We start from the raw sequence: 27,688 nt of genomic DNA, 5'->3' as shown, positions 1-27,688 counted from the left end.
CCTCTCTCCACGCCTGGGAGGTGCCCTCTGCCTCCCACCAGCAGCATCCCTCTGGAGAGGCAGGCAGGAGTACCCGGCCCCTTCCCCGCTTCCAGGGAGACGGGACTCACGTGAGAAATTCCGTCGAGTCTTGCTGTCTGCCACCTCGCCCTCCCTCCCAGCTGGGCACAGGGCCCAGCCAGCCGGCCACCGTCCAGGCAGGGGTCCCAGCCAGGATGGGGCGCCATGGCATCTCATCTTGCAGGGATGCTCTTGTGTTACCTGTGGTTCTCAGGAAGCTCCCACTCCACTCACTGGAAAAATCCAACCCAATGACTTCCTGACATGGAAAGACAGCATCCCCTCCGTCTGCAACCAGGAAGGTGGGATCAGCTCTAACCGCCAGTGAGACCCAAGAAAGGCAGCCGACCCCACCCCTGACTCCTCACCACGGGTGGGGAGGGACGGGGGACACTGGGCCTCGGGGCAACAGGGCCAGTTCTGCCACTTTGAGGAATCCTGAGGTGTCCGCTCCCAACTGCTGGTGTCTTTCCAGAATGTTGTGAATTTACTTTTTTTTTTTTTTTTTTTTGCTCCCAGTTAAAGGCACTATTCACCACTTCCTGGGCGAGTAGAAACCGTCCAGACAACATGCTTCCCCCAGCAACGATGGAAAATGAACACTTTTAGGTTACCTTTGACTAGCAGCCCTGAAAATGAAACTTGCGGAGTGTCTGGCATTTGCAGGACTGACACGGATAATTCAAAGCAAAATGAATCCTTGCTTAGAAGCACTCAGGATGTGTTTATCATTACAAAAAAAAACACCGAGAACTTGAGGTGGGTTGGGCACCCCCCAACACCCAAGGTGAAACCATAATTAATTGTAACCCTTGTCTTCCTTTCAATCAAGTAACCGATGTCCCCAGCGCTGTCCTTTATCGGCTCACATGACGCTTGGAGCTGCCACCTTGTGGCCATAAGGTATTACTGCACATCAAAGGACGTGACAGCACCCTGTCCTCCCTGGAATCTTGGACCCTGCAGGACAGAAAGGGAACCTTGGCGTTTTCTAGCTCTGACTCACCTAAGCCCTGCGGCAGGCGAAGCCCAGCCCACCAGCTGACTGACTCACAGCCTCACTGAGAAGAACTGCCTTGTGGGAAACTGGCTTCTTGCTCAGTTTTAAATGCTTGAGGATGTTGACAATTGGGTTGTTTTTAATTCATTAGAAAGCCAATTTCTTTAAACATAGAAGTGGAATCCATCACTAACATTCCCCGGCCCCTCTCAAGATCTCTGGAAGTCAACACACTATCTTTCTTGGTCGACACTGTCACTGTCACTGTCGGGGCACGACCTGCATCTTTTCTCTGTCACAAACATTCCACATGGTTTCGCTTTAGCTGACCTACAAATTCTGAGTTAGTGACTCTAACTTAAGCAACTTTTACGATGGGACTGCCATGGAATAAAAAATCCACTCGGAAAATAAACGCAAAGTTGTAAAATTGATAATTATTATTCTTCCCTTTATGCGTAAGAAATAGAGACCTTAAAATTGCGTATTATTCTTTTCAATAACAAGCTATTAATCTGGATTCAGGTTATAAACTTTTCAAATTAAAATGTGCATCAAAGAGTTCCCGTCATGGCTCAGTGGTTAACAAATCCAACTAGGAACCATGAGGTCTCAGGTTTGATCCTTGGCCTCACGAAGTGGGTTAAGGATCCGGCGTGGCCGTGAGCTGTGGTGTAGGTTGCAGACACGGCTTGGATCTGGCGTTGCTGTGGCTGTGGTGTAGGCCGGCAGCTACAGCTCCGATTATACCCCTAGCCTGGGAACCTCCATATGCCATGGGTGTGGCCCTAGAAAAAACAAGCAAAAAAAAAAGTGCATCACCCTCTCAGAGTTGTGAATCTACAGTGAGACAAGAAAGTCCATCTTTTATTTTATCTGCTAAAGAACTGTTCACTATTTTACCTTTTGTTTTTAATTTTTTTATTTATTTATTTTTGGGGGGCTGCACCCACAGCATTCTGAATTTCCAGGGCCAGGGATCCAAGCCGAGTCACTGCAGTGACAACCTTTAACCCACTGCACCGCAAGGGAACTCCTGTTTACTATTTTAAACAAGGTGATGTGATAAAAGGCAATGTCTTAAGGTAATGAGGGCTAACAGATGCCATCAGATTTGGTTTTAAACTTGGTCATTGCAAGCATAGGTATTGCTCTGATAGAATCTCAGCTTGTCTTTTTTTGCAGAATGCTAATGCAAAGACCCCCAGGTTGGTTCAGAAACCAGATGACTTTTTTTCTCTTCTTTCTTTCTTTCTTTCTTTCTTTCTTTCTTTCTTTCTTTCTTTCTTTCTTTCTTTCTTTCTTTTTTTTTTTCCTTTAATAAATTGATTCTTCCCTGGGGTCTTCCTCCAGTTCTTTGGTTTCAAAGGACAGGGACTATAGGAAACAGGCATTAAAATACCTGCTAGAGGGAAGGATCACCAGCCATTCCACTGATTTTGGAAACCCAGCCCCTACTTCCTCACAGAGGCTGGTTTCACCTTCCTCTGACTGAGCCCTAATCTCCTGGGGTCAGAGCCCCCACCTCCTGCCTGCTGCTCCTGTGGCTGCTGCCGTTTTATTTTCCTCCGCTCCCTTCCTAAGAATTCCGCCCCGGCTTACGAGCTTAAGGCTCCACCGCCCCATCTGACCAACACAAAAAAGGCCAGAGAGCAGGAGGGGAGAGTTGAGCGTGTCTGGGGCACAGTGACCCAGAGTGGCTGGAGGAGAAGGCCGGCTGGGAAGGGTGGATCCCACCGGGGGAGGACCTGCCACCACCCACAGGCTCTGGGTCATCCCAGGCGTCTCCACTGGGGCAGGAGCTCCAGGACCCCCTCTCCTACTGTCCCTTCTTCTCCTGAGGCTGCTGATGCTGACGCTGCAGGTGAGCCTGGACGGGTACCCAGAAGCTGGCAGGGGATCTACCGGCACAGGTGTGCAGAACTGAGCTCTGCCCCTGGGAGGATAAAGGAGGGACGGACTGAGTGAGAAGGGCTGCAGCTGGGAGCTGCGGCGGGGGGGCTTTGGTACAGACGAAGGAGGGGTTGAGGGTCACGGTCTGTTTCAGGGAGTAGCAGGACTGACTAAAGGGACTTACAACTCGTTGACCGAGCACACACACGCTTGGATTTGTATCGGCACGTTTCCTAACGATTCTCCTCTTCATCTTACATAAGACTGAGAAAATCTCAATTGCGAATGTCAAAGACAGTGTGGGCAAACCCGAGCGGGAGGGAAGGGCTAAGTCCGCCGCCCCCACCCCCGTCCCCTGCACCCGTTGGGAATACAGACAGGAATCGAGTTGAGAAAAGTATGGGCTTGTTCCCTCTGCACTCACAGTGGATGGAGCCAAGGCTTGTGGGTTCCGCCCGCTTGGTCCGCTTTCCTCAGGTGCCAGATGGGTGGGCGGTGGGGTGGGGGGGTGGGGGGCTCAGGCCAAAGCCGGGGTTCAGCAGGTGGGCGTCAAGATGGTCGCCCAGCATCCCCACCCGGCTGGGACCTGGGCTCTGCGCTTGGCCTCGTCCTCACCTTGGTTCAGGTTGGACCCTTCTTGAGGGCGGCAGAAAGCCCCACGCACGGACGGACGCCACCCCTGGGACTCAGATTCAGCTGCTCTGGCATTGGGGCTTTAAGGGCTCTGATCTCACCTCATTAAGCTCGTTTTCTTCACCTGAAAATGGAGCTGATCCCTGTTCTTCCCTGACCCAGTGCTTGTGAGGGTGAATGAGGAAGTGCGGGGGTGGCCTGGCACCGAGACGGCGCAGCCACTGTGCCCATCTGCCAGTGTCTCTGCTTTCCCAGCCGCGATGAATGGTGCCCTGTGCACACAGCGCCCGGGCCAGTGCTGGTGACCTGATATTCACCCCAGGCCGTGTGCTTGCACAAGCTCTGGGGTGTGAGAGTAAACGGAAGCCCCCAGTCCTCTCGCAGGCTCTGCTTCTGAAAGTCAGAGCCTTGCTTGGCACCCATTCCTTGGTGTTTGGAGGATTTTCTTGGTTTTGTTTTGTTTGCCACGTAGTGTTGTGAAGCTTCCTAATTAGAGGCAAACTCACTTTATCCCAGTACCTTGTGGAATCCTGTTTGATGAGCCCAGGTTAGCCTGGATTTGACTGTCGCAAACCAAACCCTGTCCCCATCTTTCCCTTTCTCCTGCCCTTACCCCCAAGTGGCCTCAGTAGAAAGCAGAGGCGTGGCATGTGTGGCCTCCTAGTGCAGAGTTGGAGCAGGTGAATTCACGTGGGAGGGTGTGCTGGGTGGGGATGGGGGGTGCCGCCGGACTGGACTGTCTGGGTGGGCTAGTGTTCACTCACCCTGTCCCCGGATTTTAGGTATAAATCCTAGAATGGCAGTTGGACTGCTTGCTCTCAGAATGGCTTTCCACTTGTAAACTTCACCTAGAACCCAAAGAGCTTTTGCTTATGTGATTCTATTGACTGATGCTCACTTACCACGTTAGAAATTAAGACTGGGAAATTTTATTTTATTTTATTTTTTAGGGCCACACCCGTGGCACATGGAGATTCCCAGGCTAGGGTTTGAATCAGAGCTGCAGCTGCCGGCCTACACCAGAGCCACAGCCACGCCAGATCTGAGCCCTGTCTGTGACACCACAACTTATGGCAATGCCGGATCCTTAACCCACTGAGTGAGACCAGGGATCAAACCTGAGTCCTCAAGGATACTAGTCAGATTCATTACCCCTGAGCCACGATGGGAACTCCGAGACTGAAAACTTTTAACCATATTTCTCGATTCATTAAAAACGATAAACCCATTACACCTTAATATAAATCATGTCTATGAAAAAGAAACATATTTTTAAAAATTCCATTCTGTTTGAAGATGGCACTGTTTTAGGTTTTTGCACATCTCTTAAACAGTCGGCTTAAACGCAGACTGCCAGAGTCTCCTCTCTGATTCCGAATTCGGTCGGTTGTAACTGTCGTTTGGTTAAAGCATATGAAGCAATTCTGGCCACACACAGGCCTGTATGTGGAAAGGGGGACGAGTTCAGAGCCTGGAACAGATACTTGTGAATATTCTTCTTTCACATGACACCAAAACCCGACAAGGGGTCTTTTCTTAACAGTTACGCGCCACTCGGAATCTGGAGGCCAAATGAACGCACTTTCCTTACTCTGTTACATTAACTGTTGGCGTCTCTTACGTCCAAATCAACTGACTCTCGCCTGTGCTAGATCTGAGGCCATGATGCGTTACCCAGGAGGAAACTCAGCTTGTTGAACTGGGCAGATCTTCCAGATGTTGACGTGGTTCCTTCTACAGAGTCAAAAAAATCACGTGCGGTCATATCTCCACTGATAGCATCAAAAAAACCTTTACATATTGGGAAGCTGTCAAGCTCATACTATTTACCCAAGTTTTCCAAACTTCTAATTTTTGCTGGAAAGCTTCAATTTCATTGCCAGTAACGTGACACCGTCCATCGTTTTTCTGGAAGCGGTGGCCTCCCTCTGTTCATTGGCAAAGAACGGTCCATAAAATGCCCAACCCCAGAAAACCAAGGTTGGTCAGTCATCCCCACGAATAAATGCTGTCAACCCTGTTACTCACACGGTGCTTTTCTTTGAGACAAACACTCTAGCTGATGGGCAGCAGTGGGTTCACGCAGGCTTCCCACCTCGAGACACAGAGCATGTAAACGACACACATGCATGCGGCAAAGCGACAAATTAGTAGTATTTCCTGCCTCATCCATCCTCAAGTGATTTCGTTACTAAGTGAATTCACAAATTACTTCATTGAGACCAGATTTTTTTTGAGGGGGGGTTCTTTTTAGGGCCGCACCCCTGGCATAAGGAGGCTCCTAGGCTAGGGGTTGAATTGGAGCTGAGCTGTGGCTGCTAGCCTACACCACAACCATGGCAACGCGGGGAGCTGAGCTGTGGCTGCTAGCCTACACCACAACCATGGCAACGCGGGATCCAAGCCACGTCTGCCACCTACACCACAGCTCACGGCAAGGCCGGATCCTTAACTTGCTGAGCAAGGCTGGGGATTGAACCTGCGCCCTCATGGGTGCTAGTCAGATTCATTTCCAATGAGCCAAGATGGGAACTCCGAGATCAGATTTTTTTTCTTCCTCCCTCCCTCTCTCCTTGCTTCTTTTTCTTTCCTCCCTCCCTTCCTTCCCTGCACCTGCCTGGCAACACAGCACTGGAGGGGTTGGTCCCACGGCCTCCATTGGTGCTGAGGCACCACCAGTTTTGACACCAATGTTTGGCATCATGTTAATATCACATGGCACCATAGGCAAATAGTGTCTTGAATTATTATGAATATGTTTGGTCTTGTGGCGTCTCTGATAGGGCCAGAGATGCCCACGAACCAAGCTGAAACCTGTTCCAGGGATTTTTTTTTCTTTCTTAAGATTTATTTATTTATTCATTCATTCATTCTTTTTATGGCTGCATCCACGGCATATAGAATTTCCCGGGCTAGGGGCTGAATTGGAGCTGCAGCTGCAGGCCTACACCACAGCCATGGAAACAGTGGATTCAAGCTGCAGCTTGTGGCAAAGCCAGATCCTTAACTCACTGAGCACGGCTGGGGATCAAATCCACATCCTCATGGACACTAGGTCAGGTTCTTAACCCGCTGAGCCACACCAGGAACTCCTGCAGGGAAAATTTCAAGGTGCAGGTGGATGTTCAGAACCACAGCATCTTTTTTTTTTTCTCTAGATAATAACAAATTACTGGAAATAATCTAAATGGCCATCACTAGGCGAATGATAAACTGCCCTTTACTCATAGAGTGACATGCTCTACGGCAGTAAAAATGAATGGAGTATGAGTGTCAACACAGGCACACGATTAAGCTGTGCACACGCGCGCGCGCGCACACACACACACACACACACACACACACACACACACACACACACAGTATTTTGTGTTGGTTTGACACCCGCCGGAGGGCTTTCCTCTTTCTACTGCAACAGTACATGTTTCGTTGTTGTTACCGTTTTTGAGAGGGGAAAATTATTGAGATAAAAATTATAAATAAATAATTCTCAGCATAAAGCATTACGTAAATATGAAGTACCAAGTTCTATTATTTTATTGATTACTGGATGATAAAGTCTAAAAATTAGGGGAAAATAAAAAAAAGCAAAGAGAGCCCACGCAAATCCTACCACCAGTTAACATTTGGCGCTATGTTGCGGTGGACATATAAATACAGTTGTGCTTTTCCTGATGGGACAGTTTGAGTTCCCACTTACTGTGTTCTGCTAACATAACTGTCCCATTTTAGAGTTTTAAGGGTCCCTTCCATTGGTAACACCGCATCAGAGTTCTCTGGTTAGTTCTCTGGTCACAGAATGGAAGTGGTGATTATGAATTGAGACATCAAGAACAAGAAATTACGGTTATCAAAATCGAATGCAGTTCCCTTTATCCTCTTTCTAATTTTAGAAGATTGGTGTGCCTTCAGGCAGTTTCTACCTGATTCTGCTAAGGACATTCCCTACTAATTAACCTCACCTGTATTCTTAAGGTCAATGTTGTCAGGGGCTTCCGACAAGAAAACGATGCTCTTACTAACCACACAAAGGTGGGGACTGGAATTCAGTTTCTCAGGCGACCAGGTGAGACTATACTTTACTCAGAGGCTGGATGGCAATTTTGAATTTTTTTGAGCCCTGTCAATATTTGGTTGGTACAAAATACATTAGTAGGGAGACGTGGCCTTTTAGAGTCTTGAAAGACTGCGGAGAATTGCAGACGATGTTTTATGTGTACTCAGAACACGAATCTGTGGACATCGCCAATCGAGCGTGTGGAGCTGGCCCACAGATTTGCACACGATTTTCTTCTTCAGGGAATTCCAAACAGCGGACTTGTCATTTCGGGTGTGTGAGCACAGGGCAGCCGAGGGGAGGCAGTCACACATCCACCGCCATCGCAAGGTTTGGCAGCCCCCAGTGAGCCTTTCTTTCCTGTAATTCTTGTGATCAATTCACTTTCTAATTGATTTTTTTTTTCTTTTTAGGGCCCCACATGTGGCATATGGAAATTCCCAGGCTAGGGGTTGAATGGGAGCTGCAGCTCCCAGCCTATACCACAGCCACAGCCACACCAGATCTGAGCCATATCTGTGACCTACACTACAGCCACAGCAATGCTGGATCCTTAACTCACTGAGCAAGGCCAGGGATTGAACCCGCATCCTCATGGATACGAGTTGGGTTCGTTACTGCTGAGCCACAGTGGGAACTCCATACTGAATGTTTTTGAAACACATTTCCTGAATAGAAACGAACATGGCCAGAAACCAGCCATACTTATAATAAATAGGTGCTAACTGTAAAACACACACAAACGAAACCACACTGTTAAGCTCTATCCATATTCCCTTGTCTGAGGAATCTCTGCTCCTGAGATTTGCGTCTCTGTCTCTGTTACGAGGGAGATGAGCAGACAAAGAGGCATCAAAGACCCAGCTGCGCCAGATGGAGCCTTTCTCACCAGCGATTTCAGCATGATGGAGACAAAGAGAGGTGCTAACGTCCTCAGGGATTTGACAACTATGGGCATGTCTGCAGAGCAGGTGCTGGCACACAGATAGGCAACGATCTTTAGTGCTGTGTCTTCATAGGCTCCGAAATTATCTCATGAGCCACATGAAAGTGTAAAATCCTTGGGTATCCCCTGCCCCACGGTTCAGAACCGACTCTGCAGTTATTACGAGATTGGGCACTAAGCACTGGAGGCTGTTGTGAGGATGAGGAAGAGAAGGCACGTCACGTGCTGTCCCCGTCCCCCAGCGTCGCCAGCACCCTCCTCCTCGGGGCGGTCACTGTGAGTTCCAGGGAGAGCGCCAGGCTCTCCAGCGATGCAGGAGGTGATGGGTCGTTACCACCTTGGAGCTGGAGGAGGAAGACCCAGGACCCCTCCCCGAACTTGTGGTGAGGCAGGGCAGCTGCTCCAAGGAAAGGCCCCCATCACCCTCTCTGATTATGCACGTCCCTTCTGCCAGGAGGCTCCTGAGGCCAGGGCGGAAGTGGTACCAGGAACACTGGTCTGGGAGTCAGGACAGCTGGGTTCTGGAACGCACCCCACCTCTACCTGAGTCTGACTTCAGGCAAATCACTTTGCTGTGTGAGTGTGAGCTGAGAAAGTCAGAATCCCCTCTGGCAACAGGCTGGTTAATTCCAGCCCCCAGGCCTGCTGTGGCCCACATAGAGGCTTAAAAAAATTATTATTTAGGAGTTCCCAACGTGGCTCAGTGGTTAACGAATCCGACTAGGAACCATGAGCTTGCGGGTTCCATCCCTGGCCTTGCTCAGTGGGTTGAGGATCCGGCGTTGCCGTGAGCTGTGGTGTAGGTTGCAGACGCGGCTCGGATCCCGAGTTGCTGTGGCTCTGGCGTAGGCCGGTGGCTACAGCTCCGATTAGACCCCTAGCCTGGGAACCTCCATATGCCGCGGGAGTGGCCCAAGAAATGGAAAAAAAAAAAGACAAAAAATTATTATTTAAAAATAATAATAAGAGCAAAGAAATAGCAAAAAGACAAAAAAAAAAAAAAAAAGGAGTTCCCGTCGTGGCGCAGTGGTTAACGAATCTGACTAGGAACCATGAGGTTGCGGGTTCGGTCCCTGCCCTTGCTCAGTGGGTTAAGGATCCGGCGTTGCCGTGAGCTGTGGTGTAGGTTGCAGACGCGGCTCGGATCCTGCGTTGCTGTGGCTCTGGCGTAGGCCGGTGGCTATGGCTCCGATTCGACCTCTAGCCTGGGAACCTCCATATGCTGCGGGAGCAGCCCAAAGAAATAGCAAAAAGACAAAAAAAAAAATAATAATAAGAGGATGGTTACCAGAGGCTGAGGTAGGGGAAAAATGGAGAGAAAATAAGATAAGATAAAGTGAAACAGTGGTTTCCAGGGGCTGGAGGGGATGGGGGGTCATGGGGAGTTACTGTTTAATGGGTATGAGTTTCAGTTCTGCAAGATGGCAGTTTTGCAGACGGGTGGTGATGACAGTTGCAGAACAATATGAATGCACTTCACATCACTGAATTGTGCACTTAAAAATGGTTAAGATAGTAAATTTTATGTTACATGTATGGTACCATGACTTTTAAAATTGGGGAAAAATAGGGTGATTATATTTTTAAACATTGGAAAATCTGACTACATGGAATGTACATTCCCACATGGTAATAAGTAGTTGGGGCTTGAGACACCTGGATGTCACAGTCCCCACCAGGCCCTATTGTCTCCAGGTCACAGTCCCCGCCACGCCCTTTGGTCTCCATGTCACAGTCCCTGCCACGCCCTGTGGTCTCCATGTCACAGTCCCCACCAGGCCCTATTGTCTCCAGGTCACCATCCCCGCCAAGCCCTGAGGTCTCCATGTCACAGTGCCAACCACGCCCTATGGTCTCCATGTCACAGTCCCCACCAGGCCCTATTGTCTCCCTCACTCTGAGGTTGAGTATCAGCTGATGTGCCAAAGACGTCCCACAGTGATGTTGCCAGGATTTTAACACTTGGCCCATGTATTTCATTTCCACCACCTTCTTGAACTTCATGGGTCTTTGAGTTACGTACTAAGTCCCCTGCAGCACTGCCACCCTCTGATTCATAGAAAAAAAGTTTAAATAATTCATATTTTTGCAGTGTTTATAATAACAGTACATACCTACTGGAAAAACTCATCTACAGACAGTTTTCAAGGCTCAGCAGTTAATGATAAACATTCTCAAGCGTCAGGGGCCTCGGTGGGTTTGCACTCCAGGCATCCCACATCCTCACAGAGGCGCTATCCTTTTTTGTCCCTCATCTGTACAGTGGGGTCAACGATAGAGCCTACATTACAGGGTTGCTTTAAAGATGAAGCAGGTGAGGGCAAACAAGGCGTACATAAGCTCCTTGTAAATGTCAGCTGTATGACCTCACTCTTCTTTCCCTGGAGGAATCATCACTGTTGACAGATTGGTATGTGTCCTTTCAGAGCCTTCTCTACGGATTTACTAATACGAATCTGTACTAGCAAAGTGGGGTCAGATGTGGGTATTACTCAGGTTGCCTTTTCTGTTTTACAACATGTCACGGCTCTCATTGTGGGTCAGGGCAGGTACATCCTGAAAATTGCAGAGCCCTATGCCCTGTGAGGGCTGCACCATTACGTGACTCTTCCATAGGGGTGGATACTTATGTTGTTTCCAATGTTTCACTATTACAAACCCAACTGCTGCCCTGTTCCTTGTTCCTGTATCTTTACATACCTGCTTATTTCTTCGGGACAGATTCTCAGATCTGTAATTGCTGGGTATGGTTCTTTAAAAACGCGTTTGACTCTTAGCCTTGCTACTTGCTATGCACAGTGGTTTATTTTCACCCTCTTTCCCCCCTCATTTTTCTCCTTCTGGCTGTTCAACAATATGTCTGATACACGACATTAATGTATTTAATCAGTGGACCTGGTGTGGATGGATACCCAGAGATTTTTTTTCTTTTTTTTAAAAGATTTTTATTTTTTCTATTTTAATTGATTTATACTGTTCTGTCAATTTCTACTGTACAGAAAATTGACCCATTCGTGTATATGTATATGTATTTTTTCTTTTTCTCACATCATCCTCCATCATGTTCCACCACAAGTGACTGGAGATAGTTCCCTGTGCTACACAGCAGGATCGCATTGCTTATCCACTCCAAATGCAATAGTTTGCGTCTACTAACCCCAGACTCCCAGTCTATCCCACTCCCTTCCCATTCTCCTTGGCAACCACAAGTCTGTTCTCCAAGTCCATGAGTTTCTTTTTTTGTGGAAAGGTTCATTTGTGCCATATATTAGATTCCAGATATAGGTCAAATCATATGGTGTTTTTCTTTCTCTTTCTGACTTACTTCACTTAGTATGGGAATCTCTAGTTCCATCCACGTTGCTGCAAATTTTGTTCTTTTTTATGGCTGAGTAGTATTCCATTGCATATACATACCACATTCTAATCCAATCATCCATTGATGGACATTTAGGTTGTTCCCATGTCTTGGCTATTGTGAATAGTGCTGCAATGAACATGCAGGTGCATGCGTCTTTTTCAAGGAAAGTTTTGTCCAGATATACACCCAAGAGTGGGATTGCTGGGTCATATGGTAGTTCTATATATAGTTTTCTAAGTTACCTCCATACTGTTTTCCATAGTGGTGGTACCAAATTACATTCCCACCAACAGTGCCAGAGGGTTCCCTTTTCTCCATACCCCCTCCAGCATTTGTTTGTTGATTTGTTATTGATGGCCATTCTGACAGGTGTGAGGTGGTACCTCATTGTAGTTTTGATTTGCATTTCTCTAGTAATTAGTGATGTTGAGCATTTTCTCATGTGCCTGTTGGCCATCTGTATATTTTCTTTGGAGAAATGTCTATTCAGGTCTTCTACCCATTTTTCAGTTGGGTTGTTGGTTTTTTTGCTGTTGAGTTGTATAAAGTTTTTTGTATAGAGATTAACCCCTTGTCAGTTGCATCCTTTGAAACTATTTTCTCCCATTCCATAGCGTTTTTCTTTTTTTTTTTAATAGTTTCCTTTGCTGTGCAAAACTTGTAAGTTTGTTAGGTCCCATTGGTTTATTTGTTTTTATTTGGTTTGTTTTCTATGGAAGATCATGAGAGTAGAAAAATACACGTTCACCACCCTGTTGATTGAGAGAAAACACCATCTTTTATGGTGCCTAAAATTTGCTACATTCTAAGCTGGGGTCTACTGTAAAGATCTTGCAGGAATATTATATTCCATAAGCATTATTAAAGTGGACCGTGTACCAGCTTCTGGGAGATGGACATCCTATACACCATGGCTTTAGAAGTGTGCCTGGAACACAGAGCATAATTTTTTATCATCTTTTTTGGAGACTTTGGCTTGGTAATCATTTTTGCAATCTATGAGCTGCTATAGATCTTTCTTCTAATGACCAGTGTGCTGGAATGATCAGGGTATCTTGAAAGCATTTAGCTAGAGACATACAGAATGTTTATAAAACGGGCTGGTTTTGTTTTTGATGAGTCATCGTTGAAATCTATGGAGAGAAGCTACCAACAGCCTCTGTGGGTTGTGTCATAAGTGGTGGAGGAGGAATTGCAGCCCTGGTGATGGTTTCTTCTTGTGAGTCTAGGTGTTCCTTAGGATTTTATCACCCCAGGACCATGGTCTGCCAGGAAGCTGAAATTCAAATTCTAAACTGCAAAGGAAATTAGAAAGAAAAATGCCCCAGACCACATGGCAGTATCTCATGCTACCAACTGAAGCTTACAGGGGTTCTTAGGAAGTTGCTGGCCTTTGTCCTGGCTCACCTCCTGCTGGAAACCGGGTGCGGTTCTCAGGCCTCCTTGTCTAGAAGTTGCCTCCTTCAGGAGAAGATGTTCTTCTTTTTAAGGTTTTTTTAATTATAGTTGATTTACAATGTCTGTCAATTTCTGCTGTACAGCAAAGTGACCCAGTCATTCATAAATATATCCACATTCTTTTTCTCACCCTATCCTCCATTAAGCTCCATCACAAGTGACTAGACCCAGTTCCCCGTGCTATGCAATAAGGTCTCATCACTCAACCACTCCCAATGCAACAGTCTGGATCCACCAACCCCAAACTCCCAGTCCATCCCACTCTCTCTCCCTCCCCCTTGGCCACCACAAGTCTTCTTAACATTAACATCGGAAAGAAGTACTTCCTGTAGCTTTTTTCCAGGGACTCAAAATATTTATACACACAGTGAACTGCAGACCCTTAACCCACTGATGGGTTTGGTCTCTCTAATTTTTAATAGGCAGAAATTCTCCCAAACTCCAAAAGACCTGCAAAGATGACTGTCCAGGCTCTCTCTCCATATAAACCCTCACCCCCTGTCCCCAAAATGTGCAGGGTTTTGTTACAAAGAAGAGACACAGAGTGTTCACAAGGGGGACCTGGGGCAACGGTCTCAATCATTAGTGTGCAAACCATCACCTGGAATCTAGTTAAAATGTAGGTTCCGTCAGCAGGAGGGGCAGGGCCTGCATCCCTGCATCTCTCACTCATCACCATCCCGCTGGCTTGCAGGAGGTGGTGAGCTGGTCCACAGGCCTCTGCAGGTGGACCACGGACAACCCAGAACACAGGGGTTAACAGGCTAAAAGGCAAGACCTGTGCGAGGATGAAACAGAACATGCAGTGCCTGGGGCTTTTTTTTTTTTTTGGTGGTGGTGGTTTGTTTGCTTTTAACATCTTTAATAATGTATTAAAGCTGGCATCCACAATGTTTAATCTGAGGCTTTGTGCCTGGGAGCTGATAACGCTGAAGCCACATCCCTAAGAATGTTTTCTGAAACTTGAGGTCAAGATGGTACAGCTCAGCTGGTCACAGATAGGTCCAGGGACCATTTAGGGTCCTGGAAAAACATGTGGGGGAAATAAATGCATCCTGTTGTGTCAGGATCCAAGGCCCAGAACACCTGGGCTGGATCGAATCCATGTTCCTACCCCCAAAGCATTCTCACAGTTATCCCGTTACCCGGATTTCTGCAATTACTTATCACTTGGTCCCCTCTGACTGTAAACTTCCATGAAGGAAGGTTCCAGGTGGGGATTCCGGGGCCTGCCCTCAGCGACACCCGCCCCGGGCTCTCTGTCCTATCACCTGCTTTACTTTCTCCTTTCATTACCTGAATTGCATACCTTTATGTCGGATGCTCTACTGGTGGCCAATCTCCCAATTAGAATGGAAGTTCTAAGAGGGGAGAGACCCTGCCTTTTCACTGTCCTCACCACAGAGTCATGAATAGGCCCCTGCACATAGTAGGCTCTCAATTAATTATGTTGGATGAATGAATGAGAACAGCAGAATGCAGGGTCCGGCTGGCAGGGTTACACCGTGTCTTCCAAAAAGACCTGCTCAGCTCCTAACCCCCAGCACCTGAGACTGTGACCTTATTCGGGTACAGAGTCTTCGCAGGTATGACCAGTTAAGATGAGGTTACACAGGATGCGAGGGTGGGGCTTAGTCCAGTGACAGCATCCATGTAAGGGGAGGGAAGTTTGGACACAGAGAAAGACACAGAAGAGGGCTTGTGAAGCTGGACACAGAGATCGAGTGATGGGTCCACAAGCCAAGAAACCTCAGGGACGGCTGACACCCCCAGAAGGAGGGAGAGGGGCCTGGACCAGACCCTCCCCCAGAAGGACTCAGCCCTGCAGACACCTTGACTTTGGTCCCGGCCTCCAGAGCTGCAAGAGAATACATTCCTTTGTTTGTTTGTTTGGCCACACCATGGCATGTGGAAGTTCCCAGGCCAGGGATCAAACCCAAGCCGCAGCCGTGACAATACCGAATCCTTAACCACTAGGCTACCAGGGAACTCTAAGAGAATGCATTTCTGTTGTAGGCATCCAGTTTGTTGCAGCAGTCACAGGCAACTAACTCACAGGGATTAACACACTCGTCAGAAGATGTGAAACAGGCCGATGGGCCTTACCAGCCATGAACAGTGCGAGAAGCTAAGTGTCAGCAGGCCCGCTGCACACACCCAGCGTTCTAGTGCAGCCGTCTAGTTCTCTAAGGATGCTCATTATTGCCATTTGGCTGTCCATAAGGACAGGATGTTATTCAAAAGTAATATATTGGCAAAAAGGCATGTCCACTAGCACACTTCACTCTTGAAGAGTCACTACAACTGGCTACATTTAAAAACGTGCATTCAGTAGGTGGCAGGGGTCAGAGGAGCTAAGTTTCTTGTTGATCCTATCGACCTACAAGAAAGCAGTCACACAGGTTGAGAATTGCTATAAGATTTAAGACAGATTTGGAGAGGGAAAATGTCTTTTTTCCGTGTAGGAATCCTATCTATGTCAAAATATGCTTGATTTCATAGGATACAAATACGCTCAAAGAAAACCATCTTTTTATATTCCTTGTAATAGCTATTTAGTGATCTTCATCCCAACACAGTCATCTTTGCTTACTTAGAACCTAAGATGGAAGTGCTTTCGCATCGCATTGGGTGTGGTTGGCATTTAAGATGTTTCCATATGCTCATTTGTGTCTAAGCGTACAGCTCTTGTGCATGTAATTGCAAATAGCCATATGCCAATCCATCACGTTAATTCACTGCGGTGTGTCTATCTAAGGATATAAATCTCAAGGCTGTAACAAAAGGCTGAAAACCCTCCACACATGCAGAAAATATCCGTGACATTTCCTCTCTCTATGGTGACTCTCAGGCCCCCGGAAGTTCTTAGCATCTTTCCAAAGAATAAATAGCACTCATGCCTCTCAGGCATCTTACACAACTAAAGGTCTCAGATGTAGCTTTTAGGATAATAAATGGGATATACAATAATAAACATAAAGCAAACATGTGGTTCTTGTTTTTAAGTGGAAGGACTACAGTCGGCACTGTTTTAGAGCCAGAAGTCGGGGTGATTAAGGAGCAGAGCGTTGCCAACACAGTCATAAATTATGGAGAAGCATGGAGAAACAGTGCTGGAGAAAACCAATTTGCTTGCACAAAAATTTAAAAATGCATGTTGGAGTCCCTGAGGCAGATGAGTTGAGTGCTGGTAGCCTTGCAGCGTCTTTGTCTTGCAGGGAGGGAGGGGAGGGCGGAAATGGGTCCACCTGGGGCCCAGGCCAGCATCTTGTGATGCAGGTGCGACCTCCATGGCGGATGCTGATGAGCGAGCAGTGAATCTGCTGTGAAAGAGAGCCAAGGGGGAAGCAGCGGAGACCATGTGGGCTTGGAGGAAAAGGGGGACAGGGATGGCTGCCTGGAGCTGTTAAGACCCTAAGACCAGCTGTCTGGTGAAGCAGCCTGCTCTGGACTCGGTGGCCACAGAGGGGAGAGATGAGGAGCTGGCTGGGGGCAAGGTCAAGGCTGTAGCCCCCTGGACTTGAATCTGGGTTCCTCTGCCTCCAGGAGGAGAGCCTGACAGCCAGGGGGCCTCTCAAATGCTACAGAGCAGACAGGGGGCTTCCTCTAGGACTTGCGAAAGAAGAAAGGAGGTGACGAGTGCAAGGGCTCCGCCGCTACCACTGAGTCCTCCCTGGGCCTCGCTGAAGCTTCTCCGTGAATAAACCTGTGCTTACTCAGCATCCCTGAGCAGCTCTGTGCCTGGCAACCGGAGCCCCCTTGAGACCAAATTCCCACCGTAGGGCCCCTGAGAGCTTCTCTCCGTAATATTTCATTCTTTCCCTCTCCTTTTTCCTGCAGCTCTGAATTCTGCCTCTCGGCTGACTGCCCACAACCTTTTCAGCATTCAGTAAATAAAGTCACTGTTTCTCCTAAAGCAATGAGAGATTCAGTAGCAAGTCTAGGAGACTCAAATATATACAGTTGGTCCCACTTTATTTTACCTTTTTTGGCCATGTCCATGGCATGCAGAAGTTACTAGGTCGGCAACCGAACCTGTGCCACAGCAGCAACCCTGAGCCACTGCAGTAACGATGCCAGATCCTTAACCTGCTGCACCACAAGGGAACTCCTATTTCACCCTTTAAAAAAAAAATTAGTAGATTTTATTCCTTAGAGCCATTTTACAGCTGCAGAAAATAGGCTGGTAAGTTCAGAGTCCCTTCACACACCCTCTCACTTTCCCACTCATCCGTTTCCTCTGTTATTAACTTCCGGCCTTACTATAGTGCTAAAATTGATGAGCCGATTGCATACATTTTTATGATCTAAAGCCTATAGTTTACATGAGGACTCACTCTCTGTGTTGCATGGGTCTTGACACTCTGTAGTGAGATGTAACCTCCCTCCTCGTGTCAGAGTTTCACTGCCCCGAAGTTGGCCTGTGCGCCATCTCTTCATCCTCGCCTGCCCTCTGAGCCCTTGGCAACCACTGATGCTTCTGCTGTCTGCAGAGTTTTGCCTTTTACAGAATGTCACACGGCTGGAACCTCAGACTGTAGGCTGTTCAAGATTGTCCTCTCACTTAGTGGTGTACATTGAGGGTCACTCTGTGTCTTTTCATTGGTAAGTGCTTTTCCACTGTGGAATAGCATGGATGTGCCATCGTAGGGTCACCCATTCATCTACTGAAGGGCATCTTGGCTGCTTCCAAGGTCTTTTTTTTTGTTTTTTGTTTTTTTTACTTTTTAGGGCCGCACCCGTGGCATATGGAGGTTCCCAGGCTAGGGGTTGAATCGGAGCTACAGCTGCCAGCCTGCACCGCAGCCACAGCAACACAGGATCCAAGCTGCATCTGCAACCTACACCACAGCTCATGGCAACACCAGATCCTTAACCCAATGAGCAAGGCAAGGGATCGAACCTGCGTCCTCATGGATGCCAGTCAGATTTGGTAACTGCTGAGCCACGGCGGGAACTGCATCAAGTTCTGATGATGGTGACTAAGGCTGCTTTAAGCGTCTGTGCGCAAGGTTTTGTGTGGACGTAAATTTTCAACTTCTTTGCATAAATGCCATGGCGCACGACTGTTGTTGGATCATCTGGTAAAGAGTATGTTCAGTTTTGTGAGAAACCGCCAAACTGTCTTCCAAAGTGGCCACACCACTTTGCTTTCCCACTAGTGATGAACGAGAATTCCTGTTGCCTATCTAACGTTTTAGATGTAAAATTAATAAAAGCTTCTTTCAGAATTTTAAACAAAACAAGCTCTATGAAATAGTCATTAAAAACCTCTTCTTTGGACTTCCCGCTGTGGTGCAGGGGGATCAACAGCATCTCTGCAGCCCCAGGACACAGGTTCGATCCCAGGCCTGGCACCGTGGGTTAAAGGATCCAGTGTTGCCGCAGCTGTGGTGCAGGCCTCGGCTGCAGCTTGGACCTGATCCCTGGCCTGCGAGCTCCATGTGCCCCGGGGACAGCCAAAAAAGAAAAAACAAACTAACAAAAACCCTCTTCCTCACCCCTCAACTTCCCCTCTGGTCTGATTTCACAGGGGTGACCACCTGACGCATACGTCCCTCCGAGCATTTTTGCTATATATTTCCAAAATTCATAGGCTCAACGTTTATTATAATTTTATGAACATTAAGTATTCAAGGTAAACATTCTGACTCGTGCAGGAATGACATTTCTCTGCACAGACAGACTGTCAATTTCCCTCTGTGCTGCCATGCCCGGTGCCTTTGCGATGCTGGTGAACCGCTCGGTCCTGGAGGGGCAGGGCCATTTTCAGTTCCCCAATGTGGTCACTGAGTGATTTCGCTGTTTCTTCTTCTCTAAAAGTAAGTGACTAAGACAATGGTGCTTCTTCCCTTAAAACTCTGGTCTTGAGGAGCCAATCGCTGGCGCTGACGCAATCTCATGGGAACGTCCCGCGACTGGGAGAAGATGCTCTCTGAATACATTCAGAAGCAGACTTATGACGGTTGCCTTTGTTTTACATCTTTACATCTCATATTTTGTGTGTCCTTACAGCTTCAGGTATCATTTGCAAAAAGATATGGTAATAACGACGTAGAGTTGGCTTTCAAGGAGACAAAATGACCCGAAATTTCCCACTAGCATCCCAGCTTTCATTGTACACACGCTGGTTTTAGCATCTGCTCAGTGCAGAATGATCTATGCAGCAGGGATCACGTGAGAAACACTTGTTCTCTCAAGATGCTTCATTTGGTGTGGCTGCATCTTCAGCAGTTCCAGAGAACACCCTCTTTCCTGCCAGCAGTCGTTAGTCAGTGCTAGGTGGTATTGTTATTCGCGAGAAACAGAATCAAAGTTTTTGTGGTGGTCCAGGCATACTTTTTGTTTGTTTTCACATGTAATAGCTGTTTTGTATAAGCAGTTGATAATGCAGTTCCTGAGTCTCTTAGAGGCATGTTCTGGCTGAAGCGCAATGATGAATAAGGCAGAGGATCTTTCTGCTTTGGGCAGTCACTCTGAGATGGTGCTCTAGAGAGGGACGTCAAGCCTCATGGGATCATTTTCCTCAGTCAGTGGAGCCATCCCCATGTTGGTTCCTTTGTCATTGGCAAAATGTGTGGCTTATTTCCTTCTTGCTTTTTCACTCCACAAATACTTCTTCAATCTGATCCAGTATGAGGTAAGTTTTGCAAGACTCCAAATCTCCCAGAAGGCAGAAACTTTTACACCATCACACTGCTAGACTTGCAAAGACTTCGGGTTATTGCCTCACACCCAAGCCTCAGATGCATAAAAAAGCATCACACGTTTATTTATATTACCAAGCATTTTGTGTAAGAATAATATAATTCAGGAGTTCCTGTCGTGGCACAGTGGTTAACAAATCCGACTAGGAACCATAAGGTCTCAGGTTCGATCCCTTGCCTTGCTTAGTGGGTTAAGGATCCAGCATTGCCGTGAGCTATGGTGGAGGTTACAGACGCGGCTCGGATCCCTCATTGCCGTGGCTCTGACGTAGGCCGGTGGCTACAGTTCCGATTAGATCCCTAGCCTGGGAATCTCCATATGTCATGGGAGTGGCACTAGAAAAGGCAAAAAAAAAAAAGACAAAAAAAGAATAATATAATTCAGGCAAAAAAGTTTTGGTAACATGTTTTCAACAAGGAACTTGAGACCTAAAAGTCATAGCTTGGGCAAATCTCAAAAATCCCTTATTACCAAATACAAAAATGGTTGGGTATCTGTAAATAATTATTTCACAAGCTTTAATTGACCTGTTAGCCTCTATAGAATGAAAACATGCATATATGATATAGAATTCATCATATATGATACACTGATGTTTGAATGATGAGAGGAGAATGCATTTTGTTTTATTGTGTTTTCCATTCCATTCACTTAAAAATATCTTCTGATTTCCCTTATGATTTCTTCTTTGACCCATGAGTTATCTAGAAATGTTTTAACTTCCAACATTCGGAGTTGTGATTTATCTTTTTTTTTCTTTGTTTAAATTGAAGCTTGGTTAATTTACAATGTTGCATTAGTTTTAGATGTACAGCAAAGTGATTCAGTTATATATACATATGTATCTATTTTTTTCAGATCCTTTTCCCTTATGGGTTACTGCAGAATATTAAGTATAGTTCTCCGTGCTATATAGTAGGTCCTTGTTAATTTTATATATATATACATACACATATACATATATATATATATTTTTTTTTCCCCTTTTTGCCATATGGAAGTTCCTAGGTGAGGGGTCAAATTGGAGCCACAGCTGCCAGCCTATACCACAGCCACAGCAACTTGGGATCCGAGCTGTGTCTGTGAACTACACCACAGCTCACAGCAATGCCAGATCCTGGACCCTCTAAGCAAGGCCAGGGATCGAACCCAAAGCCTCAAGGATACTAGTCGGATTTGTTTCTGCTGTGTCACAATATATAGTACTGTGTATGTGTTAATCCCAAACTCCTACTTTACCCTGCCCACATTAATTATCTTTATTAATGGTTTCTAGCTTAACATATTCCATATGATTGTAATTTTTTGAAATTTGTCAAGACTTGCTTTATATCCTAGCATATGATCAATTTTAGTAAAAGGTCAATGTACACACCACAGTGTTGGGTACACTGTTCTATTTATAGAAATAATCACTTCAAATCAGTTAGTTATGTTGTTTAAATATTTGATATTCTTACTGATTACCTGTTTTTTTTTAAAAAAATCTGCTTGTTCTATCAGTTTCTGAGAGAAATGTGTTAAAATCCCTGCTTCCCATTTTAGTTTTGCTAGTCTCAGATTTGCATATCTTGAGGCTGTGTTATCAGGTAAATATGCAAATTTAGAGTTTCTATGTCATATTTCCCTCATAGATGGAGCCTTTCTGATTTTTAAATGTCGCATTTATGACTAATAAGACCCCTTGCCTTAAAGTTTGGTATTTGTAGCCAAATAACTAGATGAACTTTTTTGGTTGGTTAGTCTTTGGAAATCTATCTCTCTATCTTCAAAGACTAACTGAAAAATATAGAGAAGATCATATACAGAGGGGAGACATACATGATATACATATATATATATCCTTTTACTTTCAACCTTTTCATATTCTTGTATTTAAGGTGAACCTTCCTATAAACAGCACATAGCTATGTTTTGTCTAATTTTTTTTAATTAGAACATTTAGTATTTTCCATTTACTATATTAAGCTACAGAATAGTTCCATCACCCCAAATATTTCCTTATGCTTTTCCTTTATAGTCAAATCCTCCCCTAGCCTTTAACCCTGGAAGCCACTGGTCTGTTCTCTGTCTCTGCATTTTTACCATGTTTAGAATGTCATATAAATGGAAACACATGGAATGCCACTTTTTAAGTCTAGATTTCTCACTTAGCATAATGCATCTGATATCCAGGCATGTTGTTGCATATGCAGCAATAGTCTTTGTTGTTGTTGTTGTTGAGTAGTGTTCCATTTTACAGATGTATCACAACTTACTGACTTATTATGTGATGGACACTTCCTTCCACTTTTGGCAACCACGAAGCTGCTGAAGTCATACTCATTTTTATGTAAACATAAACTTTTATTTATTTTGAGTAAATGTCTGGGAGTGGGCACATTGGGTCATAGGAAAAGCATGTGTGAACTTTATCAGAAACTCCTATTTTTCATAGTGACTGAATTTTGCATTCTCACTAGCCCTATATAAGAATTACATTTACTCTCCATCTTTGTCAGGTTTTTTTAAATTTTAACAATTCTAATAGGCATGTAGAAGTATCTCATTAGGGTCTTAAATCTAAATAACGCATTATTTGCCATTTGGAAAAGGGTCTCTTCAAATCTTTTGCTTATTTTTAACATTGGAAAATCAATTTTAGCAAGGCCACAAAAAATAAAGTTACTATATAAAATTAATTGTAGTTCTATATACTAGCCATGAATAATTGGAAATCAATCAATATTTTAAAAACAAGTATCACTCACAATGTCATCAAGCAAATGAAGTGTTTAGGTATAAATTTAAAATATTTAGATAAAAATCTAAAATATACACAGAATGTGTTTACTAAAAACTTTTATGAAATATCAATAAAAGACATCAAAGGCAACTTAACTGAATGGAAGGATGTACTACCGTCTTTGTGGATTGAAACGTTGAATATTAAGATGACAATTCTTCCCAAATTTATCTATAAATCCAGTGCAAGCCTATTCAAAAGATTAGCAGAATTTTTAGATATGAATAAGCTGATTCCAAAATTTATATGGGAAGGCAATCCACCTTTTGCTTTCATTGGTCTTACTATTTTTACTGTTTTCAGTTTTATCGATATATACTCTTATCTTTGTTACTTCCTGTTTTCTGTTTGCAATTAATTTGCTCCTTTTTAAAAGGTTCCTTAAGAAACTAGTAATAAAATCTTAAATTATTGAGGTGAGATCTTTTGAAAGACTTTTCACCTGCATGTGTGAGATGAACTGACCTTCCTTACTCAAATACACAAGTTAGAGAAGTGACCGTCTAAGAACTGCCAACTCAACAGCTGTCCTCATTTTAAATGTTCACGCTCCCACAACCTTTTGAGCATCTGGTCTACGTCCTGTTCCTCAGTATTCACGCGTTGTGTCCGTTTCTCATCACAGCGGAAAGGGTGAAGGAACTGAGGCTCACAACAGCTTTGCCTGTGTTGATGCGGGTGGAGAGACAGAGCTGAACCCAATAAGAAAGCATGAAGTATTTTTTCAAGCCAGCGCACTGATGTGTTCTACAGATGCTTGTTGCGCACCCAGTCTGTGCCAGCACTGGGCTCAACCCCTGGGGTCCCAGGGTGAGCGAGAGCACAGGCCCGCAGGAAATTTCAGTCTGTGGAGGAGACGGGGACAGAACACACAGTCACACGGACAGTTGTTGGATTAATGTCACCAAATAAAGGGTTCTGTGACATTAATACAGTTCTCTGCTTCTGAGGTTTACTTTTTTTTTTAAATTATTATTATTTTTTAAATGACTTTTACTTTTTCCATTGTAGTTGGTTTACAGTGGTTCCCTAGGTTTACTTGCAGGTTGTGAATTGCTTAAAAGGAAAAATCATGGATAAATCCTTGATTTCTCGATACCAGGATCCGAGATGTGAACGATCTCGCACCCCCGTTCCCCGAGAAGGCATTTAGCACCAGCGCGGAGGAAAACCATGCTGCAGGTGTGCACGGCGGGGCCACGGGCTTCCTGTCCTCTCTGTTCCCTGAAGGTTTTCCTGCTTCCCTATTGACGGGGCCCTTGGTCCTAGCTGTCTTTGCCTCCTTTTTCATCCTGGCAATGATATGATGTGCCATTTTCAGTTGGAAGAGCTGATACGTAAATATCAATCTAAGAGAAAGTCCAATGAACGAGGGAAGTAACAGAAGCAGGTGGTGGGATCCTGAATATCTCTGTGGATTTCTCATCTGTAAAATGCCAGCAAGACGACATCTAAAGTTTCTGACCTAGGATTCCGTGAGTTTTTCAATCCAAACCACCCTTACTAAAATGTGCATCTATTTTATTTTATTATTTTTTATGACCACACCTGTGGCATGTGGAAGTTCCCAGGCTAGGGACTGAATCTGAGCTGTAGCTGCAAAACCTGCACCGGCAGCTGTGGCAATGCTGGACCCACAGCACCAGGCTGGGGATTGAACCTGTGCCTCCACAGCCACCTGAGCCATTACAGTCAGACTCTTAACCCAATGCCTACAGCGGGAACTCCAGGAGCTCTGTGCATCTATTTTAACAACAAAAAAGCCTTATTTATTTTGCAAGACAGTTTGTAGGAAATTTGGAAAATTCCAAGAAACAAAAAGACTGAAATAGAAAGCATCTTTAATAGTACCAATTAGAGATAAATCTCACTAATGCTTTAGCTGATACTCTTGATATTTTTCTTTGCATTTTATATGCATGTGTGTATGTATATACACATTATGTTATATTTACATATGTATGGTTCACAGATTTATATACATATTTGTATATCTACATTTTTACCATTATCATCGTATAAAACATATATATGCATATATTATTTATAAATATATGGGTATGCTTTTTCATATGTGCATATTTATGAATTTTCTCTTTAAAAATGTAATTTTACTGTTTATAACCTAATGGTGTTTTCCCGCTGCATCCTGTTGTGTCATATTTTATTTTATGGATGAGCTTTAAGATTTTTAACCAATCTCCTTGGGCTGGACATTGATGTTTCATTGCCACTTCTTGTTATTCTTCTGCAACATGCTTCAGTGAACATATCTGAGTTAAATGTGTGTCCCATTCAAGCATGATTTACTTAGCACAAATGCAGACAGGTAGAATTGTTCCCTCAAACTGCACACACAATTTAAGTGTTGCAATTCATTCGTCTCCCAGCAACACAAAAGAAGGTGTGGTGTACTGTTCATCTCTGATTATTAAATGCTTGAACCTGCAATAGCTTTCTTGGCCACTTCTATTTCTTTTATCCTTGTTTGTTCTTTTATCCTTTGTTTGTTCTTTTCTTTGTCCATTTCTGTTAGCGTGATTGTCATTTTTCTCTCTGATTTTAACCTCCTCTCTCAAGAATGTCTCACTTTGCTGTCCACCTCAAACACTGTAAATCAACTAGACTTCAATTTTTTAAGAATTGCAGAGTCCAAAAAATAAAATAAAGTGAGTCTGTTGTAGAAAAAAAAAAGTCCATGTCTCTGTCTGCCAATATGTATTTCAAATATGTGTTCCTGGTTTATCATTTTCTTTTAAATTTTGTTTTTTTTTTTTTTGCTACACATTTAAAAAATCTGTCTAATCTTTTTTTTCCAACATTTGCAATCATGATTAGAAAGTTACTCTATTGAAATATCCCTCTTTATTTTGTCTAGTATGCCTATAGCTTGACTTCACATTGAAACACTTAATCTGTTCTGGCGTATGCCCCAATGCCATTTAGCCAAGAATCACCCTCCTACTGGTTTGATAGGCTGCCTTTGGCCAATAATAACAAATTGAAAAATTCTTTCTAGGTCAACCTGTTTTTCAGATGTTAACAGTGGATTTGGACCAAGAAAATACTCCGAATTTTCAAGTCCTTTACTTCTTTGTTTCTCAAACACTGTGGCTGAGAGAAAGTGGCTTCCAGACTCACCGTTTAGTGGGGAAATACGCCTGTCAGGATGCTTGGATTATGAGGTTATGTGCCCTTTATTATTTCAACAAAATGAAATGGGTTCTCTCTCTCTCTGAGCTCCAAACTAAGCGTTCATGTTTGCGGCGAGACAGCCTCTGTGGCCAGATTGGCCACGGAAAGTGCTCAAGTGGGACAATTCTGTATTAATCTTTCCCTTTCGTGTGCTCGAAGGGCCTGACTTTCCTTTTCTTGTCCGCAGAGACAGCTCCTCGGTTCCCACTGCTCGTGGGGAGCGGGACTCTGGAGAGCCACGGTCCTGCATGGCCACGGTTCACGTGCACGTGCGGGGCGGCACCAACCACCTGCCCGCCTTCACCAGGACAGGGGAAGACACCTGCGTGGCCTCAGACTCCACATCCCCAGGCTCGGTTCTGCGGAGGGAATTCCCTGTGTCACCCAGGACACGTGCGAGCCTCCAAAGTAACGTCAACCCTATGGGCAGGGAATGAGTTAGTAACAGTCACGAGAGCCGACCATCTCTGCTTCTTGGTGCCAGAAACTGCTCAGAGCGACTACACGTGTCCTTTGGTTTTGAATAGCCGAGCTGCCGCGAGGACACAGGCCCCGGGGCGGTAGAGGAGCCCTGCTCCGTCCATGTCCGGGTTTCTCTGTTTCCACACTGCTGGCACTTGGGGAGGGAGGAAGCGTGTGGGGTGGGGTGGGGGAGGCTGCCCAGGGAGCTGTAGGATGATGACAGCACCCCTGACCTCTACCCACCAGATGCCAGGGTGCCCCCAGCTGTGACAGCAAACAGGTCTGCAGACCGTGCAGACTCAGCCCCAGGGGAGAAGCCTAAGCTTCATAGGGTGTTCAGGGCTCTGGAACAGGAAAGAGGAGCAGGCCGGCTCTGGCCAGGCCTCTCCCGGCTCACCTTTCGGGGTGGATTTATGTTTCGGGGTTCTACCCAGGGTTTCACAGGCTGCTGGGTCTCCAGGCTTAAAGAAGATGCTGGCATATCCACTGTTCCAATCAGTTTGGAAACATGAAACCACTTAAAACGTGAAAGATTTGCTAAGCGAGATCCACCCAGGATCTGCTTTCGATTTCTTCACTCACTTTCATTCTTCCAGGTACACTTTTAAAAGGAAAATACCCACTGTATTTCTTTCTCTCAAGGAGGCTTTTCCCGTTGACCTGGTTAAATCCCCAAAGGGATCCCCCAACACAGACACACTCAGTCCTTGGCCCCCTGGGGATGGGATTGTTGCTGTCTTGTTCCCAGCACCTCAACCAGAAACATAGTCGCCTTTGTTGAATAAGTAAATGCTTCAAACAGTTATTTTTTTAAAGTGTCATTTAAAAAGATTAATTGTATAGATCAAAGTTGACGTGTTTTCAATGAAAGCACCTCTCTGAACAGTATATAATAACTGAAGTGTATTTATTATGTTTGAGCCTTGTTTCAAAATCCCTCTCTGGCTTTTGGTAAAAAGCTGTGCTCTCAAAAGTAGGGCTGTAAAAAAAATACACGCTCTTATTTTGATGTGCTCGTCTAGAGAAATTATCTTGTCATCAGAAGTATTGGATAAGAAGCTATTTTAAAAATCTATACTTGTTAGAAAAGTGATTGCCTTAATTGAAATAACCATAAGAGCTCTATTTTA

At 45.2% G+C, this 27,688-nt stretch overlaps 1 pseudogene; it reads left to right on the top strand.

The window, feature by feature from the left end:
- Positions 1-898: 898 nt before the first annotated feature.
- Positions 899-27,688, top strand: LOC125122355 (cadherin-like protein 26; annotated as a pseudogene).

The sequence above is a fragment of the Phacochoerus africanus genome, chromosome 3 (genome assembly GCF_016906955.1).
Source record: "Phacochoerus africanus isolate WHEZ1 chromosome 3, ROS_Pafr_v1, whole genome shotgun sequence".
In the NCBI taxonomy this organism is placed as follows: Eukaryota; Metazoa; Chordata; class Mammalia; order Artiodactyla; family Suidae; genus Phacochoerus; species Phacochoerus africanus.
Note: the sequence above shows the minus strand (reverse complement) of the source record. Positions and strands in the feature narration are given on the sequence as shown.